Here is a 25,048-nt window from a genome sequence, read left to right as displayed (position 1 = left end):
TCCAAATCTGGACCGATTTGGGATAAGTTGCAGAAAAACGTCGAAGTACCTATCATAACGCACTGTCGCAAATTTCGGCGAAATCGGATAATAAATGCGCCTTTTATGGGCCCAAAACCTTAAATCGAGAGATTGGTCTATATGGCAGAGATATGGCAAATCTGAACCGCTCAGGCCAAATTGATGAATGATGTCGAAGGGCCTAACGCAACTTACTGTCCCAAATTTCAGAAAATCGGATAATAAATGTGGCTTTTATTGGCCTAAGACCCTAAATCGGCCGATCGGTCCGTATGGGGCCTATATAAAGATATAGTCCGATATAGCCCATCTTCGAACTTAACCTGCTTATGGACAAAATAAGAATCTGTATATATATACTTTATAGGGTCGGAAATGGATATTTCGATGTGTTGCAAACGGAATGACAGAATGAATATACCCCCTTCCTTCGGTGGTGGGTATACAAATCAATTTCTGTTGTTTGTAGGTTTGTTTGTTTGTTTGTTTATATATTTGTGTGTTTGTGTGTTCCATATAGACTCAGAAACGGCGGAACCGATTTTCCTCTAAATTTTCACAGATGGTGAATAATGATCCCGTGGTAAAAATAGGGTACTACATTTTTTGGAATGTGAAAGGCGGGTGGAGCCTCCCCCTTTTTCAGAAACGCCAGATCTCGGAGATAGGTGGTGCGATTTAAGCTAAATTTTGTGTGCTCTCATATAGTACCCCAAATATAAAAATTTGGTATCCAAATTTCGGATGGGGTACCTAGGGGGCTGCCCCACCCTAAAACCTACCAAACATATACTTAGACCAATCACGACAATATGGGACTAAAATGAAAGGTTTTTAGGATATGAAAACGTGTATGATATCTAATTGTCGGACTAAGAGCTAGGGGGACCACCCCAAGCCCAAAAACACCACAAAATCGGACATATATACCGACCATGGCAATATGGGATTCAAATGAAAGGTATTTGCGAGTAGAATACGAATTTGATATCCAAATGTGGGACCACGTTTCTGGGGATCCACCCCTATCCCAAGCAGGACTTATTTACTGATCAATGCAAAATGGGGTTAAAATAAAAGGTATTTGAATGTAGAATACGAATCTGATATCCAAATATGGGACCAAGTGCTTAGGGGGCCGTCTCTCACCAAAAAAATCCCCCCAAGGGGAGAAATTTACGAACATAGCAATATGGGGCTCAAATGAAAGGTCTTTGGGAGCAAAGCACGAATTTAATATCAATATTCGGGATAAATGTGTACGGGGCCGCGCCACCCCCACATCACCACCCAAATAGTAAGTATTTTCTGGCTATTACAATATGAGGCTCAAATAAGAGGGTTTTTAAAGTGGAACACGAATCTGATATATATTTTCAAGGCCAACTCACTGAGTGGCCGCCCATCCCCCAAAACACCCCCCAAGCCGGTAATGTTTGCCGACTATGGAAATATGGGGCTCAAATTAAAGGTATGTGGGAGTAGGCCAAGGGGCCAACTGTCTAACGGACGTCCCACCACCATAACAAGCCCCAAATAGGACGTATTTGCTCACCAAGACAATTTGTGTCTTAAAGAGAGGGGAACTAAATATTCATAGTTTTTAGGGCCAATACCCTAAACCGGACATATTTGCTGACTTTTGCAATAATGAGTTTAATTGAGATTAGAAAACGAATTTGATATCCAATTTTGAGGGCAATGGCAATATGGGGTTCAAATAAGTGATATATAGATATATGAGAATAAAATAAAACACGTTGATGATATATTTTCCGGGCTTAGTGTTTGGATGTCATGTCAATGTGGAGCTTAAACGAAAGGTTTTAGGGGATAGGAAAAAAATTTTCGACCATGCTATTAATATGTGGCTCAAATGAAAGGTATTTGAGATTAGAAAACGAATTTGATAACCTATTTTGGGGCCATGTGTTTGGGGGACGCCTCATCCTGTGAACTCCTCTTAAGCCAATGGCAATATGAGGTTTAAATAATTGGTATTTGAGAGAAGAGCACGACTATGCTGATATTTTTTCAGTGCCAAGTATCTGAGGACCACCTCTCCCCCGAAAACACTTTTAAATCAGACATCATGAGAATATCGGGCTGAAAAGAAGTATTTTAAGAATGGAGTACACCTTACATCCAAACTTAAATTGTTAGACCCAGACAGATCATATGGGATTCAGATAAAGGCACTTATAATGTCAAACTGTTAGTAAAGTTAGCATGGTATTTCACTAAAAGATCTTAAATTGTCGAAAATAAATTTTCCAAGGAATTATGGCTTATGAAATTCAAAGTTTGTGGAAAAATGGTAGAATAGAATAGGACTTAAAAAAATGTTTTCAAAATTTTTTTAATTCTCTGTAAAGCATTCATCACAATTCGTAATTTAGTTTTTTTTTCGGAAATTTGAAGTTTTGAGAATTTTGTGACCTTTCCAGTGTTCTATCAGATACGTAATTGGTAAAAACTAGTGCAACAATTCCATAAACGAAGACGATAATTTGACAGGAATCTTAAAAAAAATTGAACTCCAATATCTTAAAAAGTTATAGTTGTTCCAGACATCTATGTATTTTAAGAGCTCTGTTTTTGAAGAAAGAATCATGACAATCGGCCTATGAAAGCTTACCTGGCAGCACTTCAAAATTTGAAATGTTAGAAGTGAATTACATTCACGGCCCATGTCAGTCCCTGGACCTACTAGGGTCTCCAAGTTTTGCATAACTATTGGAAACCATCTCCAAGTTTCGTGTAACTATTCTTCTCCGTTCAAATGTTATAGAATTATTCCTCCAAACACTTCTTGGACTTGTCTTGTTTGCATTTTTATACCCCCACCATAGGATGGGGGTATACGAAACTGGTCATTCCATCTGTAACACCTCGAAATGCTGAACTAGGACTCCATAAAGTATATATATTCTTGATCGTCTGAACGTTCTGAGGAGTCGAACTACCCTTGACCCTCCGTCCGTCTGTCGAAATCACGATAGCGATCGAACGCGTAAAGCTAGCCGCTTGAAATTTTGCAGAGATACCTAATATTGATGTAGGTCGTTGGGGATAGCAAATGGGCTTTATCGGTTCATATTTGGATATAGTTCCCATATAAACCAGTTTGACTTCTTGAGCAGCTGGAAGCCGCAATTTTTGTCCGATGTGGCTGAAATTTTGCACATAATGTTCTGTTATGACTTGCAACAACTGTGCCGAGAACATTCCAAACCTGTGTAAAACCTGTATAGCTCCCGTATAAACCGATCTCCTGATTTGAATTCTTGAGCCACTTGAAGCCCCAATTTTCATCCGAATTGGCGGAAATTTGCATATAGTGTTTTGTTATGACTCTGAACAACTGTGCCAAGTACGGTCCAAATCGGTCTTTAACCAGATATAGTTCCCATATTTTAGCAGAATCCATGGTGGTGGGTTTCCAAGATTCGGCTCTGCCGAACTTGGCACGCTTTTATTTGTTTAGCAAGGGTTTTCTTGGGCATATTTTGTTATATCTTGAAAAATAATGAAAGATGGGTACTTTTACCCGGAGAAGCTCAAAGAAAACATTATTACTTTTTGATAATTCTACACTCATTAAGTATATCCTTCCATAAATATAATAAACAAGTAAAAGCGTGCTAAGTTCGGCCGGGCCGAATCTTATATACCCTCCACCATGGATCGCATTTGTCGAGCTCTTTCCACGGTATCTCTTATTAGGCAAACAAAGGATAAAAGAATATAGAATATTGCAGACCATAGTAGAAGTCATTGCGTAAAATTTCAGCTAAATCTAGTAAGAATTGCGCACTTAAGGGCCTGTAGAAGTAAAATAGGGAGATCGGTTTATAGGGGAGCTGTATTAGGCTATAAACCGATTCATTCCATATTCGACACGTATGTTATAGGTCATGGGAGAAATCGTTGTACAAAATTTCAGCCAAATCGGATAATTGTTGCGCCCTTTAGAAGCTCAAGAAGACAAGATCCCATATCGGTTTATACGACAGCTATATCAGGTTATGCACCGATTTGAACTATTCTTAGCACAATTGTTGGAATGCATAACAAAACACGTCATGAAATATTTCAACCAAATCGAATAGGAATTGCTCTCTGTAGAGGCTCAAGAAGTCAAGACACCAAATAGTTTTATATAGCAGCTATATCAAGTTATGGACCGACTTGAACTATTCTTAGCACAGTTGATGAAAGTCGTAACAGAACACCTCATGCAAAATTTCAGCCAAATCGGATAATAATTGCGTCCTATAGTGGCTCAAGAATTCAAGACCCCAGATCGGTTTATATGGCAGCTATATCAGGTTATGGACCGATTTTAACCATACTTGGCACAGTTGTTGGATATCATAGCAAAACACGTCGTGCAAAATTTTGTCGCAATCGGATGAGAATTGCGCACTCTAGAGGCTCAAGAAATCAAGACCCAAGGTCGGTTTATATGGCAACTATATCAGGTTATGGACCGATTTGAACCATACTTGGCACAGTTGTTGGATATCATAGCAAAACACGTCGTGCAAAATTTTATCGCAATCGGATGAGAATTGCGCAATCTATACGCTCAAGAAGTCAAGACCCAGGTAGGTTTATATGACAGCTACATCAGGTTAGGGAACGATTTCAACCATGCTCAGCACAGTTGTTGGAAGTCATTATAGAACACCTCATGCGAAATTTCAGCCAAATCTGAAAAGAAGTGTGCTCTCTAGAAGCTCAAGAAATCAAGTCCCCAGATCTGTTTATATGACAGCTATTTCAGGTTATGAACCGATTTGAACCATATTTGGCACAGTTGTTGGATATCATAACAAAATACTACGTGCCAAAATTCATTCAAATTGGATAAGAATTGCGCCCTCTAGAGGCTCAAGAAGTCAAGACCCAAGATCGGTTTATATGGCAGCTATATCAGGTTATGAACCGATTTGAACCATACTTGCCAAAGTTGTTGGATATCATAACGAAACACGTCGTGCAAAATTTTATCCCAATCGGATAAGAATTGCGCACTCTAGAGGCTCAAGAAGTCAAGACCCAAGATCGGTTTATATGGCAGCTATATCAGGTTATGAACCGATTTGATCCATACTTGGCACAGTTGTTGGATATCATAACAAAACACGTCGTGCAAAATTTCATTCCAATCGGATAAGAATTGCGCACTCTAGAGGCTCAAGAAGTCAAGACCCAAGATCGGTTCATATGGCAGCTATATCAAAACATGGACCGATATAGCCCATTTACCATCCAAACCGACCTACACCAATAAGAAGTGTTTGTACAAAATTTCAAGCGGCTAGCTTTACTCCTTCGAAAGTTATCGTGCTTTCGACAGACAGACGGACGCACATTGATAGTTCGACTTAAAATGTCATAACGATCAAGAAAATATTTACTTTATGGGGTCTTAGACGAATATTTCGAGGAGTTACAAACATAATGACGAAATTAGTATACGCCCCATCCTATGGTGGAGGGTATAAAAAAAAGTTTTAGAAGAAATCGGACCAAATTACCTAATTTTTATACCCTACACCATAGGAGGCCACCGTAGCGCAGAGGTTAGCATGTCCGCCTATTACGCTTAACGCCTGAGTTCGAATACGGCGAGACCATCAGAAAAAAAAAAAATTTTTTTTCACCGGTGGTTTTCCCCTCCTAATGCTGGCGACATTTGTGAGGTACTATGCCATGTAAAACTTCTCTTCAAAGAGGTGTCGCACTGCGGCTCGCCGTTCGGACTCGGCTATAAAAAGGAGGCCCCTTATCATTGAGCTTAAACTTGAATCGGACTGCACTCATTGATATGTGAGAAGTTTGCCCCTGTTCCTTAGTGGAATGTTCATGGGCAAAATTTGCAATTTTGCAATTTTACACCATAGGATGGGGGGTATACTTATCTGATATACTGCATCTGAGACCCCATTAAGTATATATATTCTTGATCGTCGCGACATTTTATGTCGATCTAGCCATGTCCGTCCGTCTGTCCGTCCGTCCGTCCTTCCGTCTGTCGAAAGCACGCTAACTTCCGAAGGAATAAAGCTAGCCGCTTGAAATTTTGCACAAATACTTCTTATTAGTGTATGTCGGTTAGTATTGTAAATGGGCCATACCGGTCCATGTTTTGATATAGCTGCCATATAAAAGGATCTAGAGTCTTGACTTCTTGAGCCTCTAGAATGCGCAATTCTTATACGATTGGAATGAAATTTTGCACGACGTGTTCTGTTATGATATCCAACAACTGTGCCGAATGTGGTTCAAATCGGTCTATAACCTGATATAGTTGCCATATAAACCGATCTTAGGTCTTGACTTCTTGAGCCTCTAGCGTGCGCAATTCTTATCTGATCAAAATGAAATTTTGCACGAAGTGTTTTGTTATGATATCCAACAACTGTGCCGAATGTGGTTCAAATCGGTCTATAAACTGATATAGTTGCGATATAAACCGATCTTGGGTCTTGACTTCTTGAGCCTCAAGAGTGCGCAATTCTTATCCGATTGAAATGAAATTTTGCACGACGTGTTTTGTTATTACGTCCAATAACTGTGGCAAGTATGGTTCAAATCGGTCCATAACCTGATATAGCTGCCATATAAACCGATCTTGGGTCTTGACTTTTTGAGCCTCTATAGGGCACAATTCTTATCCGATTTGAATGAATTTTTGCACAAAGTATTTCGTTATGATATCCAACAACTGTGCCAAGTATGGTTGAAATAGGTCTATAACCTGATATAGCTGTCATATAAACAGATCTTGGGTCTTGACTTTTTGAGTCTCTAGAGGACGCAATTCCTATCCGATTTGGCTGAAATTTTGCATGACGTATTTTATTTTTACTTTCAACAAATGTGTCAAATAAGGTTTAAATCGGCTCATAACTTGATATAGCTGCCATATAAACCGATCTGGCATCTTGACTTCTTGTTTTTTTTTTTTAAATCAAAAAAAGTCTACTTGGAGCTGCCGTGTCATGTTCGAGCTTGATATGCCAATGGCAAAGAAACAAGTAACGACGGCCAAGGACAACTTTTTAATGCCCTACACCGCATTGGGTACACAGGCTGAGTAGTAGAAATTAAAGGTTCAGAAAAAACCCTAGTGTTTCTGCAGCTCCGTAGAGCATACATCTGAGGGCTCTAGGCTTGGAAGATTCTGTCAGCGAGTTCTATTACGGTGCGGTATACTCAGAAGTTAGAGAATGTATGGACAATGTCTAGTGAGAAAACACTAGAACTACTCGTTGATACACATTTCCCGGGAAATTCTCTAATGGACAACGTGGCCCCAAAGAGGTTGTCGCTGGTATGCAGTCGGAGGTTATTAGGAAAATTGTGTCTGAGACGAATATCCTTTTGGCGATAAGAAGTTTCGACTCCATTAAGTCGCCAGGCCTTAAATATGTATCGCTGGTTGAATTACAAGCTGTGTCTGATAGATTAGTTCCTTGGGATGGTTCCTCTGCTTGTATCATCATGTCATATATGCTAATACGCTGGAGGGTCACGAAGGTAATTTTCATTCCGAAAGCAGGAAAACTTTACCTCACGATGGCGAAAGATTTTCGTCCTATTAGTCTGTCATCCATTATGCTGACGACTGTTAAGAGGTTGATTGAAACATATCTTAGGCAATGATCCCTGGATATCACCTGTCTCGGCATATCCAAATATGGATCAATTTGAACCAAATAATGCACAGGCATCCAAGCATCTAACAGAGCTCATTGTTGCAAATTTCAGCGGAATTTGCTAATAAATGTGTTTTTTATGGACTCAAGGCCTTAAATCGAGAGATCGGTATATATGTCAGCTGTATTCGAGCACTGACCAATCAAGACCATTTGAAACAGGGACTTTGAATAGCCGCATACAACACAATTTCAGCGAACTTTAATCGGGCGATCGATATATATGACAGCTATATCCAAATATAGTCCGATATAGACCATACTCGGCACAAGAGTCGAGGGGAATAGCAAAACTCACTATGCCAAAGCGAAATCGAATTTTAAATGCGCTTTTGTGTTTCCAGAAACTTAAATAAGAAGATCGGTCTTTATAAGGGTTTCGTCAAGATATAGTCCGATAAAGTCCATCTTTGAACTTAAACTGTATACGGACAAAAAAAGAATCTGTGGAAAGTTTCAGCTCAATATCTCTATTTTTAAAGATTGTAGCGTGATTTCAATAGACAGACGGACGAACATGTCTAGACCGTTTAAGATTTTTAAGTAGATTAAGAAAATATATATACTTTATAGGTTCGGAAATTGATATTTCGAGGTGTTGTAAAGGGAATGACTATATGAATATATCCACAATCCTTCGGTGGAGGGAATAAAAATGTTTCCACAAAAAAATATGATGTTTAAATTTTTATACCCTCCACCATAGGATGGGGGGTATACTAATTTCGCCATTCTGTTTGTAACTACTCGAAATATTCGTCTGAGACCCCATAAAGTATGTATATTCTTGATCGTCGCGACATTTTATGTCATGTCCGTTCGTCCGTCCGTCTGTCTGTCGAAAGCACGCTAACTTCCAAAGAAATAAAGCTAGCCGCTTGAAATTTTGCACAAATACTTCTTATTAGTGTAGGTCGGTTGGTATTGTAAATGGGCCATATCGGTCCATGTTTTGATATAGCTGCCATATAAACCGATCTTGGGTCTTGATTTCTTGAGCCTCTAGAGGGCGCAACTCTCATCCGATTTGACTGAAATTTTGCAAATAGTGTTTTGTTATGATATCCAACAACTGTGCCAAGTATGGTTCAAATTGGGACTTCTTGAGCCTCTAGGGGGCGTAATTCTTATCCGATTGGAATGAAATTTTGCACGACGTGTTTTGTTATAATATCTAACAACTGTGCCAAGTATAATTCAAATCGGTTCATAACCTGATATAGCTGCCATATAAACCGATCTGCGATCTTGACTTCTTGAGCATCTAGAGGTCGCAATTATTATCCGATTTGCCTGAAATTTTGTGCGACGGATCCTCTCATGACCATCAACATACGTGTTTATTATGGTCTGAATCGGTCTATAGCCCAATACAGCTCCCATATAAATCGATCTCTCTATTTTACTTCTTGAGCCCCCAAAGGTCGCAATTCTTAATCGAATTGGCTGACATTTTACAAAGGTCTCCAACATATAATTTATTTGTGGTCTTAACCGGATCATATTTTGATATCGCTCTAATAGCAGAGCAAATCTTTTCTAATATCATTTTTTGCCTAAGAAGAGATGCCGGTAAAAGAACTCGACAAATGCGCTCCATGGTGGAGGGTATATAAGATTCGGCCCGGCCGAACTTAGCACGCTTTTACTTGTTAACAATTTGTGTCAGCTCCTCTGTATGCATCAAATACTACATTTTCATTTCATTGGGTAAATTGGAGCTCAAGAAGGGACGAGGGATCGGTTAATATGATATTTTGGATCTGGGCCATTTTTAAATGGATGTTGAATGCAGTGCTGCCAGGTGTTTTTCAAAAAAATCGTCAAAATTGAGAAAAAGAAAATTGTCAACTTTTTTCCAAAAAAAACTTCTTAAAATCGTCACACCAAAAATTCGACTTTTTCATTAAGATTTTTCAATTTTCGGTGGGTAGAAGATCTCTCGAAGCTCATATAACGAGGGCTGCTCTTTGTTGTTTACTATTATTTTCAATAATTTAGACAAAAGTTCAATTAAAGTTTCTTTAAATACAAAATATCAATAAAATCATCTCTAGTGACAAAATTTTCATGAAATTTTCTCCTAAAACAAAGTTTAACCGAAATTGTCCTTCAACACAAAATAACTATGAAATCATTAATAAAATTTTATAAAAACTTCTCCAAGAACAAAACTTTAACTAAATGTTATTCAACATTTTATAAAGGTAGCTAACTTTCAGAAAGGTGGGAAAAGGAAACTTTAAAAATATAATTTTATTGAAATTTTGACTTTTTTTGCGAAATTTTATAGTTAAGCGATAAAAAAACTTCTCACCAAAGAGGTACGGCACACCGCTCAGACTCGGCTATAAAAAGGAGATACCTTATCATTGAGCTTAAGCTTGAATCGGATAGCACTCATTGATATGTGTGAAGTTTACCCTCCGTTCCTTAAACAAATATTCGTGGGAAAATTTTACCTTAATAATTATGTGACCTTCAAAATATCAAAAAACCGTTATAACGAAAGGGATTTTAAGCAAAAATCTGACAAAAATTCCAGCTAACTGGGGCTCAAGAAGTCAAATCGGCAGATCGGTTTATGTGGGAGATATATCTAAATCTGAACCGATATGGCCTATTTGGCCCAATGAACAACATCAATATTAAGTATTTCAAAAAATATTTCAAGCGGCAAGCTTTACGCCTTCGATCGCTTCGTGATTTCGACAGACGGACGGTCGGATATAGCTTTATCGACGATCAAGAATATATGTACTTAATGAGATCTTAGACGAAAATTTCGAGTTGTTATAAACGGAATGATTAGAATAGCCCCATCCTATGATGGTTCATATGAAAAGTGTGTTTCGCATCTATATCCAAATATTGACCAGTGGGGCTTGTTTGCATTTACCCAATTTCATGCTTGAAGCATCATTCCCTCGAGTGCTACTATTATTTCAAGAGGCGGACGGTCGTGGATAGATCGATTAGTATTGTCAGAAATATATATTCTTTGGAAGGTAGCAAAGCAATCTTTCGAGAATTTCAAAGGCAATAACGAGGTTAATATACTCTTACCTTATTTTCTTAGTTGGATCTTAGGTTACTTTAGCATTTAACGCCTCACACTTATGTGAACGATTTTGTGTGCAATTGTGCGGTTGGTTTATATGCAAAAATAACATCAATTCCCATACATCAATAAAACAGCATTTTTTGCCTTGTATGATTGCAAAATATGCAAAAATAAAAAGCGCCTTGCCAAAAACACAAAACATTTATGTACCTACATGATTTAAGTTTCTATTGTCTGCACAAATTCGGAACAAAACAAATTTATGAGAATTCATACAATAATAATGCGAAAACGATTGCACATATTTTAGGAGAAATTTTAACTTCTAATTGAGAATGGATATGGAATGTAAGTTGATGCTTAACTTCACTCAAAGGTCAATTGTTGCATGGGCATATAAGAGAACGGAACAAATACAATAAGCAATTGTAAATTTAAAGAGATTTTTATACTCTCCACCATAGGATGGGGGTATACTAATATCGTAGTTCCGTTTGTAACGCTGAAAAACATTGATCTGAGACCCATCAAAGAACAAATGTCAACACTGAGAAAACTGCTCATTGTATCTTTGAATTAGTTACATAATACAAAATAGTTCATGATATTTATCCACGATAAGTTAAAAATTCTTCAAGAGTTAGAAAATTATTGTCACATCCAAAACCTCCCTTCCTAATCCTATTAACAAAGTTAGCGGTGTTACCTGTATTAAGTGTTATTAAATCGTTAGTATTCACGAATTCTGTCAGGGCTTGGCCCGCTTATTAATGTTGGTACTACCCTACGAAATATTATGAGAGTTCGAATCGCACCCTATTATTACCTCATTTCCTGTCCGTTTTGCTTTTCTCACCAACCGTTGCAGCTCCAACGTCGAAAGGCAGATAACGTGATGCCAGGTATGCTCCACTGTCTCCCTGTCTGATCACTGTTGCACCCGACGTTGGCAACTCTGGGGAAAATACATAATTTAAATTTTTATAACTAATGCAGATCCTCTGCCGAGTTCCGGTGTTAGCATAGAATAATTGTTAGTTGATATGGTTCAGTCCAGCAACTATGTTCCGGGTCGTGCATGGCTCCTGAATTAAGGCAATACGAATCTGGCCCTTGTTGATTTTCTCCATCAGAGCGTGGGTAACTGTCTCGCTCCGGTGAAAGTTTATCTAGATGACCTCAATCATTGGTCCCCCATTAGATGGGCTTCTTGGGAGTGGGTGATGGTCTCTTCGTCTGCCTACTCCAAAAAGGCTTTAAAATTTCTACGTAATAGGCAGTACCTAATCCGAAATACGGATATTTGCCTTTGAGGAGACTACTTCCGATTCCGATGAATCGATTTAAGGAATTTTTTTTTTGTGTTGTTAGCAAACATTGAAAAGGCACAAAGTTCGGCCGGGCCTAACTTTGAACACCCACCACCTCGGGTATATATGAAAACCCCCTTTCGGCACAATCCGGTGAAAATTGGATAACTTATGCACCCAAATTCGACACGGATATTGAGTGGGCTAATAAATATAAGTCACTTTTGAATTTTGTATTTCAAATTTCAACAACATCGGGTAATAAAGAAAACTTTTATGAGCTTCAGACGCTTCATCGGCACATCGGTCTACATTACAGCTATATCTAAATACAGTCCGATTTTTACCATATTTTGGTCGGATAGCGGGTGACCTAAAACAACTTACTGTTTAAAATTTCAGCGAAATCGGATAAAAAATAAAGCGTTTATTCGCTTCAGAACCTTTACCTGGATATCGGTCTGTATGGTAGCTATATCTAAATATGTTCCTATCCGAACCATATTTTGAACGGATGAAGGGAGAACTAAGACTACCCATTGTTTAAAATTTCAGCGAAATCGAGTAATAAATAGAGCTTTTATGGGCTTCAGACTCTTTATCGGCAGATCGGTCTATATTGCATCTATATCTAAATATAGTCCGATTTGAAATATATTTAGGTCCTATGTCAGAAGGCGTACAACTTCTCAATGTTTCAAATTTCTGCGAAATCGGTTAAAAAATAAAACTATTATGGACTTTAGACCCTTTATCTGGAGATCGGTCTATATGACAGCTATACTTAAGTTTGGTACGATTTGATCCATATTTATGTCGGATAACAGGATGCCTAAGATAAACCTCTGTTTAAAATTTCTGCTAAATTTGGTAATAATTAAAGCTTTTATGGGCTTCAGACCCTTTATCGGCAGATAAGTATATATATGGCAGCTATATATAATTAAAGTCCGATATGAACCATATGTCGGAAGGCCTAAAACTACTCTCTGTTTCAAATTTCAGCGAAATCGGATGAAAAATAAAGCATAACCCAACCCATAAAGGGCAGCTATACCCAAATATGGTTCGATTTGGCCCGTTGAAGAACTTAACCATCGTGCATCAAAAAGACGTATCTGTGCCAAATTTCAGCTCAATATCTCAATTTTTGAAGGCTGTAGAGTGATTACAACAGACGGACGGAAAGACGGATAGACGGACATACACACGGACGTCGTAAAATCGTTTTAGAATTTTACGATGATCCGAAATATATATACTTTGTATGGTCGGATATTGATATTTCGATGTGTTGCAAACGGAATGACTAAATGAATATACCCCCTATCCTACGGTGGTGGGTATAAAAATAGTTTCAGATTCAAACAATAGTGCTGTGGATGAATGCGTAGATAGTCTGCCCTGTGAACAGAACTTGGTTCAACTCTCTACTGCAACAAAGAATACGAAACAAATGTGTTGTGTAATTTAGATGTGTCCACCAATCCCCAATTGGATGCTCTGAAGAGTTCCAAAATAGCGAATTTTTGTCAAAAATATTACCTTTCAGTTTCAATGCTCGTTAGTTCATATTTTACTTGTGGGAAATTATAAGTGATCTATTGTAATACTATGCTAAAAGAAATTCTTAGTTGTATGAAATTTTTGAACTCGTAGCGAGTATATACTTCATTAGCACCATTGGATGTTCAATATTTTCTAAATGCATTTCATTTTAACTTTTGTTGAGATTCAAAATTTTTGAGTACATTCTTGATAGTCTTGGTATTGTAAGTCTGTCTGTCAAAAGCTCGCTAACTTTCGAATAAAAAGGCTATGCACTTGAATTTTTTAACATATCCTTCCTGTCAGTATAGGTCCATGCCTTGATATATATAATTGTTATATAAACCGATCTCGGATCTTGACTTCTTGAGCCTTTAGTGGGCGCAATTATTATCCAATTTTGTTGAAATTAAGCATGAAGTATTTTGTTTTGGCTTCCAACATCTATGCCAGATTTGGTATAAATCAGCTAATAACCTGATATGGCTCTCATATAACCCGATCTCCCGATTATGTTTCTTACGTTTCTAGAGGGTGCAAGTTTTATTGGATTTTGCTCCGACTTCCGATTTTACTTCTTGAGCACCTTTAGGGCGCAAATTTTATCCGATTTGAATGAAATTTTACACAATGACTTCTACAATGGTCTTAAACATCCGAACCAAGTATTCCCATAAAGAGATATCGATCCATGGTGGAGGGTGTATAAAATTCAGCCCATTCGAACTTAGCACACTTTTACTTGTTTTTAAAAATATGCTATTGTTTGCGAAAATAGCCAGCAGTATGGCTATATTTTGCCAATGTTTCGTTTGCTTGTTAGTAATTTGGAAATGATGAGTTATAGTTATTAGCTCTGCTATAAGCATAGATGCATGTTTCCTTTATGACACAGAAAAGAAATGCCGTCTTAACTCTTGACCATACAGGGTATTATAATTTTACAGTTCGTTTCCAACGCTGTTTCATATTTCACTATTTGATTTGATTAAGATATGTTATTCTCAGTTTGTGCAATTTTGTCTTAACGGCCCAAGGATGAACAATATCGATATTAATGAACATGTGCTCACATTTACAAGTAGCGCATTATAGATAATAGAGGTATTGTCATTTAAGAAATGTGGTTTGATGATAAAAGATATCATATGTTAATGCTTAGAATAGAGAATAGAAAATAATGAAGATTGATTAATCATATAGCACATGAATTGTGGCAGAGTTTTTAAATATATGTTTTTTTCTGTGACCATCAGCGCTTTTCTCTTGGACTTCCTACCAGTTGATATCGTAAGAATAGATTTAACGGTAATAAAATTATGTTTTATATTTCATCAAGAGATTCTACTTGATTATACCTATTAATTAGATAATTTAAACAAATAATTATTTAAGAACAATAATTTTGAAAATGATGAAAGTATTCTACTTGAAACAAGTAAAAGCGTACCCTCCACCATGGATCGCATTTGTCGAGTTCTTTTCCCGGCATCTCTTCTTTGTCAAAAAAAGACATAAGAAAAGAGTTGCTTTGCTATTAAAACGATATCAAGATATGGTCCGGTACGGACCACAATTAAATTATATGTTGGAGACCTGTGTAAAATTTCAGCCAATTCGTATAAGAATTGCGCCCATTGGGGCTCACGAAGTAAAATAGAGAGAACGATTTATATGGGATCTGTATCGGGCTATAGACCGATTCAGACCATAATAAACACGTTTGTTGATGGTCATGAGAGGATCCGTCGTACAAAATTTCAGGCATATCGGATAATAATTGCGACCTCTAGGGGTCAAGAAGTCAAGATCCCAGATCGGTTTATATGGCAGCTATATCAGGTTATGAACCGATTTGAACTTTATTTGACACAGTTGTTAAAAGTAAAAATAAAATACGTCATGCAAAATTTCAGCCAAATCGGATAGGAATTGCGCCCTCTAAAAGCTCAAGAAGTCAAGTCCCAAGATCTGTTTATATGACAACTATATCAGGTTATGGACCGATTTGAACCATATTTGGCACAGTTGTTGGATATCATAACAAAATACTACGTGCCAAAATTCATTCAAATTGGCTAAGAATTGCGCCCTATAGAGGCTCAAGAAGTCAAGACCCAAGATTGGTTTATATGACAGCTATATAAGGTTATGAACCGATTTGAACCATACTTGCTACAGTTGTTGGATATCATAACAAAACACATCGTGCAAAATTTCATTCCAATCGGATAAGAATTGCGCACTCTAGAGGCTCAAGAAGTAAAGATCCCAGATCGGTTATGAACCGATTTGAACCTTATTTGACACAGTTGTTGAAAGTAAAAATAAAATAAAATACGTCGTGCAAAATTTCATTTCAATCGGATAAGAATTGCGCACTCTAGAGGCTCAAGAAGTCAAGACCCAAGATCGGTTTATATGGCAGCTATATCAGGTTATAGACCGATTTCAACCATACTTGGCACACTTATTGGATATAATAACAAAACACGTCGTGCAAAATTTCATTTCAATCTGATAAGAATTGCGCACTCTAGAGGCTCAAGAAGTGAAGACCCAAGATCGGTTTATATGGCAGCTATATCAGGTTATATGCCTGAAATTTTGTACGACGGATCCTCTCATGACCATCAACAAACGTGTTTATTATGGTCTGAATCGGTCTATAGCCCGATACAGATCCCATATAAATCGTTCTCTCTATTTTACTTCGTGAGCCCCAATGGGCCCAATTCTTTTACGAATTGGCTGAAATTTTACACAGGTCTCCAACATATAATTTAATTTTGGTCCGAAGCGGACCATATCTTGATATCGTTTTAATAGAAGAGCAAATCTTTTCTTATATCCTTTTTTGCCTAAGAAGAGATGTTTTTGCCTAAGAAGAGATGCCGGGAAAGAGAACTCGACAAATGGAGGGTATATAAGATTCGGCCCGGCCGAACTTAGCACGCTTTTACTTGTTTCAATTAAGAGTACATTCAGCGTTTGACTTAATTAGAAGAGAGTGCCAATCTGATCGGAAGTCTCAGTCGTTAATTGAAGAGGTCTTACATGAGGTCTATAAAAAAATAACCGCTATTATACCCTCCACCATAAGATGGGGGTATACTAATTTCGTCATTCTGTTTGTAACTACTCGAAATCTTCGTCTGAGACCCCATAAAGTATATATATTCTTGATCGTCGCGACATTTTCTGTCGATCTAGCCATGTCCGTCCGTCTGTCCGTCCGTCCGTCTGTCTGTCGAAAGCACGCTAACTTCCGAAGGAGTAAAGCTAGCCGCTTGAAATTTTGCACAAATACTTCTTATTAGTGTATGTCGGTTGCTATTGTAAATGGGCCATATCGGTCCATGTTTTGATATAGCTGCCATATAAACCGATCTTGGGTCTTGACTTCTTGAGCCTCTAGAGTGCGCAATTCTTATCCGATTGGGATGAAATTTAGCACGACGTGTTTTGTTATGATATCCATAAAGTGTGCCAAGTATGGTTCAAATCGGCCTATAACCTGATATAGCTGCCATATAAACCGATCTTGGGTCTTGACATCTTAAGCCTCTAGAGTGCGCAATTCTTATCCGATTGGGATGAAATTTAGCACGACGTGTTTTGTTATGATATCCATAAAGTGTGCCAAGTATGGTTCAAATCGGCCTATAACCTGATATAGCTGCCATATAAACCGATCTTGGGTCTTGACATCTTAAGCCTCTAGAGTGCGCAATTCTTATCCGATTGAAATGAAATTTTGCACGACGTGTTTTGTTGTTATATCCAACAAGTGTGCAAAGTATGGTTCAAATCGGTCTATAACCTGATATAGCTGCCATATAAACCGATCTTGGGTCTTGACTTCTTGAGCCTCTAGAGTGCGCAGTTCTTATCCGATTGGGATGAAATTTTGCACGACGTGTTTTGTTGTTATATCCAACATGTGTGCCAAGTATGGTTCAAATCGGTCTATATCCTGATATAGCTGCCATATAAGCCGATCTTGGGTCTTAACTTCTTGAGCCTCTAGAGGGCGCAATTCTTACCCGATCAGAATGAAATTTTGCACGACGTGTTTTGTTATGATATCCAACAAGTGCGCCAAGTATGGTTGAAATCGGTCTATAACCTGATATAGCTGCCATATAAACCGATCTTGGGTCTTAACTTCTTGAGCCTCTAGAGTGCGCAATTCTTATCCGATTGAAATGAAATTTTGCACGACGTGTTTTGTTGTTATATCCAACAACTGTGCCAAGTATGGATCAAATCGGTCCATATCCTGATATAGCTGCCATATAATCCGATCTTGGGTCTTCACTTCTTGAGCCTCTAGAGTGCGCAATTCTTATCCGATTGGAATGAAATTTTGCATGACGTATTTTATTTTATTTTTACTTTCAACATCTGTGTCAAATAAGGTTCAAATCGGTTCATAACCGATCTGGGATCTTTATTTCTTGACCCCTAGAGGTCGCAATTATTATCCGATTTGAATAAATTTTGTACGATGGATCCTCTCATGACCATCAACAAACGTGTTTATTATGGTCTGAATCGGTTTATAGCCCGATACAGATCCCATATAAATCGTTCTCTCTATTTTACTTCATGAGCCCCAATGGGCGCAATTCTTATACGAATTGGCTGAAATTTTACACAGGTCTCTAACATATAATTTAATTGTGGTCCGAACCGGACCATATCTTGATATCGTTTTAATAGCAAAGCAACTCTTTTCTTATGTCTTTTTTTGCCAAAGAAGAGATGCCGGGAAAATAACTCGACAAATGCGATCTATGGTGATACCCTCCCTAAGATTCGGCCCGGCCGAACTTAGCACGCTTTTACTTGTTCTTAATTTTTAATGACTATTTATTTATTCATCCCTAACTATCAAAGTAATCCTCTTTTGGCTTAGTAATATTACACATTAGTCATACAAAATTTAACAAGTAAAAAGGCGTTAAGTTCGGCCGGGCCGAACTTTGGATACCCTCCACCATGGATCGCATTTGTCGAGTTCATTCTCCGGCATCTCTTCTTAGGCAAAACAAGTATGTTGATGGTCATGAGAGAATCCGTCGTACAAAACTTCAGGCAAATCGGATAATAATTGCGACCTCTAGTGGCTCAAGAAGTCAAGATCCCAAATTAGTTTATATGGCAGCTATATCAGGTTATGAACCGATTTGAACCTTATATGACACAGTTGTTGAAAGTAAGAATAAAATACGTCTTGCAAAATTTCAGCCAAATCGGTTAGGAATTGCGCCATCTAGAAGCTCAAGAAGACTAGACCCAAGATCGGTTTATATGACAGTTATATCAGGTTATAAACCGATTTCAACCATGCTTGGCACGGTTGTTGGATATCAAAACAAAATACGTGATGCAAAATTTCATTCAAATCGGCTAAGAATTGCGCCCTCTAGAGGCTCAAGAAGTCAAGACCCAAGATCGGTTTATATGGCAGCTATATCAAAACATGGACCGATATGGCCCATTTACAATACCAACCGACCTACACTAATAAGAAGTAAAGGGTGATTTTTTTTGAGGTTAGGATTTTCATGCATTAGTATTTGACAGATCACGTGGGATTTAAGACATGGTGTCAAAGAGAAAGATGCTCAGTATGCTTTGACATTTCATCATGAATAGACTTACTAACGAGCAACGCTTGCAAATCATTGAATTTTATTACCAAAATCAGTGTTCGGTTCGAAATGTGTTCATTCACGGCTAGATCGATGCAGAACCATCCTATAGTGGTGGGTGGCCGAACTTTGAATACCCACTTACTCGGGTATATGTGAAAACCATTTTTCGTCATTATCCGGCGAAAAATGCTTTATTTATCCATAGCACCTGTATCGAAGTGTTGTCCGATTTGGACAAAATTTGGCACGGACATTGAGTGGTCTAATAAGTACATGTCATTGTTCAATTTTGTAGAACAAAATATTGGTCTTTTTGGTAGCCACATCCAAATATAGACTCATCTGAACAATATACAACACGGATGTCGAAAAGCCTAACATAAGCCACTGTGTCGAAATTGGATTAAAAATGCGCCTTATATGGGGCATTACTTCAAATCGAAAGATCGGTCTATATGGCAGCTATATTCAAAACTGGACCGATCTGGGCCAAATTTAAGCAGGGTGTTAAAGCCCTAACACAACTCACAGTCCAAAATTTCGGCGACATCGGACAATAGATTAGCCTTTTATGGGCCCAAGACCTTAAATCGTTGAGAAGCCGGTTATATCCAAATATAGCCTGTAAGATTAACTTTGGACTGGACTCAAGGTGTACGCTAGCGGGGAAGGACGGAGCTCAAAAAGTACTACGACAACAGTAGCTAGTGGGGCTCTAAGGAGGAATCGTCCGCCCCACAAGTGTCCAGTGTCCATAGGAAGAGTGGTTCCACTACTTTCTCAACTGCCCCTGGATGCAAAGAAAAGAAACTCCTAGCGGACACAGAAAACGGTGCTAACGCAATAGTGTTGGAAATTCGGAATCCTGACCATAGTCCGGTTTCTGCAGACAAACTGACGGCACCAAAGGCCCTCCTGATGGCAAGGGGATTTGACGTGGATCTTATCCAGTAACAATGTGTGTGTGGAGGAATGGTTTGCGGACAAAGAATTCTGAAATTTAAACTACTCAAGGGTAGGGGGAATGGGAGACACAGAGCTTGTATTCTTGCCAAGGGTTGTCTAAATGTTTTTTTTTCTTCCGTCGCTAAACACTGTAGTGGCCAGCCTTGAAATAAATAAGTATCATTACTGGCTGGCATTCCTATACATGGCACACGAATCAGAGATGCCGCCTTCAAGCCTTAAGTTGCAGGCTGAAGCCGCTTCTGCAGGGAAAAAGATTCTCATTATAGGAAGTGATACTAATGCACATTCCCAGATATGGGAAAGTTCGTATGTCAACGAAAAGGGTGAGCTGCTTATCGAATATATTACAAAATATAAACTAGCATAATTTTGGAGGCCACCGTTAGCGCAGAGGTTAGAATGTCCGCCTATGACGCTGAACGCCTGGGTTCAAATCCTGGCGAGACCATTCGAACTCGGCTTCGGATTCAGCAAAATCGGATAATAAGTGTGGCTTTTATTGGCCTAAGACCCTACATCGGCGGATCGGTCTATATGGGGGCTATATCAAGATATAGTCCGAAATAGCCCATCTTCGAATTTAAATCGGTGTAATCTAGTATATCTATTGTAAAGACTGTAGCGTTATTTCAACAGACAGACGGGCGAACATGGCTAGATTGTCTTAGAATTTTACGACGATGAAGAATATTTCGATGTGTTGCAAACGGAATGATAAAATAAATATACCCCCTTCGGTGGTGTGTATAAAAATAAGAAAATAGGTCTGCATAAAATCTTAATACACTTTTTCAAGCTTTAATAATCTTTATTTTAAATATGTGCCCATTGGCATACAAGCAATACAAACAGCATTATAAACGAAAAAGATGTTTTTTGGCATCGACTTATATAAAACAAGTAAGAGCGTGCTAAGTTCAGCCGGGCCGAATCTTATATACCCTCCACCATGGATAGCATTTGACGATTTCTTTGCGCGGTATCTCCTTTTGACCAAAAAAGAATAATGAATAAGAACTGTTATGCTATTGATGCTATATTAAGTTATAGTCCGATTGGGACCATAAATGAATTGAATGCTGAACTTTGTGGACGACATTGTGTAATATTGCAGTCCATTCGGATAAGAAGTTCATATGGGAGCTGTATCAAGCTATTTATCGATTCAGACCATATGGGACACGTATGTGGAAGGTCATGTCATTGTACAAAATGTCTTCCAAATCGGATGAGAATTGCAGCCTCTAGAGGCTCAAACATTCAAGATCCCAGATCGATTTATATGTTTGTAACACCTCGAAATATGAGTCTAAGATCCCATAAAGTATATATATTCTTCATCGTCATGACATTTTAAGTCAATCTAGCTATCCGTCCGTCCATCTGTTTGTCGAAAACACGCTAACTTTCGAGGGAGTAAAGGTTTGCGCTTGAGCCTCTAGAGGTCGTAATTCTCGTCCGATTTGAATGAAATTTTTCACGTGGTGTTTTAATATTATTTCCAACAACTGTGCCAAGTATAGTTCAAATCGGTTCATAACCAGATATAGCTGCCATATAAACCGATCTTGGGTCTTGACTTCTTGAGCCTCTAGCGTGCGCAATTCTTACCCGATCAGAACGAAATTTTGCACGACGTGTTTTGTTATGATATCCAACAACTGTGCCAAGTATGGTTTAAATCGGTCCATAACCTGATATAGCTGCCATATAAACCGATCTTGGGTCTTGACTTCTTGAGCCCCTAGAGTGCGCAATTCTTACCCGATCAGAATGGAATTTTGCACGACGTGTTTTGTTATGATATCCAACAACTGTGCCAAGTATGGTTCAAATCGGTCAATAACCTGATATAGCTGCCATATAAACCGATCTTGGGTCTTGACTTCTTGAGCCTCTAGAGGGCGCAATTCTTATCCGATTGGAATGGAATTTCGCACGACGTGTTTTGTTATGATACCCAAAAAGTGTGCCAAGTATGGTTTAAATCGGTTCATAACCTGATATAGCTGCTATATAAACCGATCTTGGGTCTTGACTTCTTGAGCCTCTAGAGGGCACAGTTCTAATCCAATTTGAATGAATTTTTGCACGAAGTATTTGGTTATGATATCCAACAAATGTGCCAAGTATGGTTGAAATCGGTTCATAACCTGATATAGCTGTCATATAAACAGATCTGCGGATTTGACTTCTTGAGCTTCTAGAGGGCGCAATTCCTATCCGATTTGGCTGAAATGTTGCATGACGTATTTTATTTTTACTTTCAACAACTGTGTCAAATAAGGTTCAAATCGGTTCGTAACCTGATATAGCTGCCATATAAACCGATCTGTGATCTTGACTTCTTGACCCCTAGAGGTCGTAATTATTATCCGATATGCCTGAAATTTTGTACGACGGATCCTCTCATGACCATCAACAAACGTGTTTATTATGGTTTGAATCGGTCTATAGCCCGATACAGATCCCATATAAATCGTTCTCTCTATTTTACCTCGTGTGCCCCAATGGGCGCAATTCTTATACAAATTGGCTGAAATTTTACACAGGTCTCCAACATATAATTTAATTGTGGTCCGAACCGGACCATATCTTGATATCGTTTTAATAGCAGAACAACTCTTTTCTTATATCCTTTTTTGCCTAAGAAGAGATGCCGGAAAAAGGACTCGACAAATGCGATCCATGGTGGAGGGAATATAAGATTCGGCCCGGCCGAACTTAGCACGCTTTTACTTGTTTTTTCTAAAACTAGTTTTATGGTTTTAACAGGCTATTGTTTGTGTCGGTCGATTGATTTTAATTTACTTTTATTTCCATAAAATTTTATACAAACAAATTGAAACAAGTAAGAGCGTGCTAAGTTTGGCCGGGCCGAATCTTATATACCCTCCACCAGGGATCGCATTTGTCGAGTTCTATGCGCAGTATTTCTTTTTAGGCAAACAAAGTATAGTGAATATGAACTGTTATCCTATTGGAGCTTTATCAAGTTATAGTCCGGTACGGACCATAAATGAATTGAATGCTGAACATTGTAGAAGTCATTGTGTAATATTTCAGTTCATTCGGAGAAGAATTGCGCCTTGTAGGGGCTCAAGAAGCAAAATCGGGAGATCGGTTTATATGGGAGCTGTATCAAACTATTGATCGATTCAGACCATATTGGACACGTTTGTTGATGGTCATGGGAGAAGCCGTTGTACAAAATTTCTTCTAAATCGGATCAGAATTGCGCCCTCTAGAGGCTCAAGAAGTCAAAATACCAGATCGGTTTATATGACAGCTATATCAGGTTATGTACCGATTAGCACCATACTTTGCACAGTTATTGGAAGTCATAACAAAACACCTCATGCTGAAATTCAGCCAAATCGGATGAGAATTGTGCGCTCTATTGGCTCAAGAATCCACGATGGGTTTATATGACAGCTATATCAAATTATAAACTGATTTGATTTATAATAGTTGTTGGAAGTGATACCAAAACACTACGTGCAAAATTTCATTCAAATCGGATGAGAATTTCGCCCTCTACAGGCTCAAGAAGTCAAGGTCCAAGACCGGTTTTTATGGCAGCTATATCAAAACATGTACCGATTTAAATCATACTTAGCGATGTTGTTATAAATGATACCAGAACACCACCTGCAAAATTTCAGTCAAATGGGAAAAGAATTGCGCCCTCTAGACTCTCAAGAAGTCAAAACCCAAGATCGGTTTATATGGCAGCTATATCAAAACATGGACCGATTTGAATCATACTTAGTGTTACAAACGGAATGACGAAATTAGTATACGCCCATCCTTTGGTGAAGGGTACAAAAAACTTTAAAAATGTTAAGGCAAAATGTAGTGTCGCAAAATGCATTGGGCAGGCACAAACAAATTTTAGTGAAATTTTGGCTGTATAAAATAATTTCGAGGTAGGCTGGGCAAAAGTTTGTCTTTAAAAAAATTTTCACTGAAGTATAGTCTTTAGCAAGTAACCATTAAAATGTAGTCTATAGAAAATTTTTTGTTGAAATATTGTCTTCAAGAAAAATAGCAAGGGAATTTTGTCTTTAAGTTCTTAACCTGCCCTATTCTATGGTGAAGGGTATAAAAAAGCTCGAAAAATCCAAGTGGGGCAAAACCGGGCAAAACTTTTTGAACATGCGTATAGTCGAGGATCCACTGAATTAGAAAAACCGGGATTCGAAGCTGGATTCGTTTGAATAGTTAACTTTACCTCCATGTTTTTCTTAAAATAAAATATAAAAGTTTGAAAGCCGCCAGAAATTTATTATTTTTACGATATGAAAAACTAAGATTTCCACTGCAGCAAAATTTAAAAAAATTTTTACAAAAACTATACAAAATCATATAATTTTGAAAAACCAAAAAAAGTGTATGTTCATGAACCTACCACAACTAGTTTATATGACCAAAGATCATACCACAACTACTTTTCGATTCGGAAAAAGCGTTGAGATTAGTGTATTATATCTGAGGAGTGTTAATTTGAAAAGGAAACATACAAATTAATGGTATAGATACACTAATTAAACCTTCTAAAGACACAGTTTTTAGCAGATATGGTTGAAATTAGGTCCAAATTGGTCCACAATATGATAAAAATTCGACAAAATTCGATCTTTCGATCAGTCTTAATCTGGTAGAAATTGACAAAGAACAAGTAAAAGCGTGCTAAGTTCGGCAGGGCCGAATCTTATATACCCTCCACCATGGATCGTGTTT

This window comes from Stomoxys calcitrans, chromosome 3, assembly GCF_963082655.1.
Source record: "Stomoxys calcitrans chromosome 3, idStoCalc2.1, whole genome shotgun sequence".
In the NCBI taxonomy this organism is placed as follows: domain Eukaryota; kingdom Metazoa; phylum Arthropoda; class Insecta; order Diptera; family Muscidae; genus Stomoxys; species Stomoxys calcitrans.
The sequence above is the reverse complement of the archived record's forward strand: the minus strand, read 5'-3'. Positions refer to the sequence as shown.